Source organism: Octopus bimaculoides, chromosome 3 (genome assembly GCF_001194135.2).
Source record: "Octopus bimaculoides isolate UCB-OBI-ISO-001 chromosome 3, ASM119413v2, whole genome shotgun sequence".
NCBI lineage: Eukaryota > Metazoa > Mollusca > Cephalopoda > Octopoda > Octopodidae > Octopus > Octopus bimaculoides.
Window position 1 is genome coordinate 118452144 of NC_068983.1, and position 519 is coordinate 118452662.

At 36.4% G+C, this 519-nt stretch overlaps 1 protein-coding gene across 5 annotated transcripts in view; it reads left to right on the forward strand.

Annotated features, from left to right (window-relative positions):
- Positions 1-519, forward strand: part of LOC106868417 (tubulin monoglycylase TTLL3) — a 110671-nt gene that overhangs the window by 95284 nt on the left and 14868 nt on the right. The window lies entirely within an intron of this gene.

Sequence of the window (519 nt, forward strand, 5' to 3'; positions counted from 1 at the left end):
CCTATTAAACAGGAGATATGAATCTAGTCTAATCTGTCTTCACGCTACTAAATACTCATTCTCCAAGTATAATTAAATATATAATACACTACACCTCCTAAGCTAAACTAAATAAGCATAAAAGAACTTTCCCTCTAAGTATTATTAATTGTAAGTAGATACGAATAAGACCAGAGTTAGCCCCCTTTTCACCTAAATTTAAGGTTGCTTCCCTGTACTAACACCGCCGGTGCTATAAATATACGACGGATCCCTCAATCATAAAATCACGTGGAGATGCATTTGATTAAATCCGGAATAATGAACTTAAATAGCACCCATCCTACATCCCCTTACAGGAAGACTAACACAACTCCAACTAAAACGTAAGGCTTTCTTTACCTATCGATATTACTACACCACTATATACATTAATATACCCACCAATCACTTCTCCTATATCCCTCGCACAACGAACTCTTAACATACTCCTCAACATTCTGATGAGATCTGCCAAACCATTGGCTAGATTGAAACGTA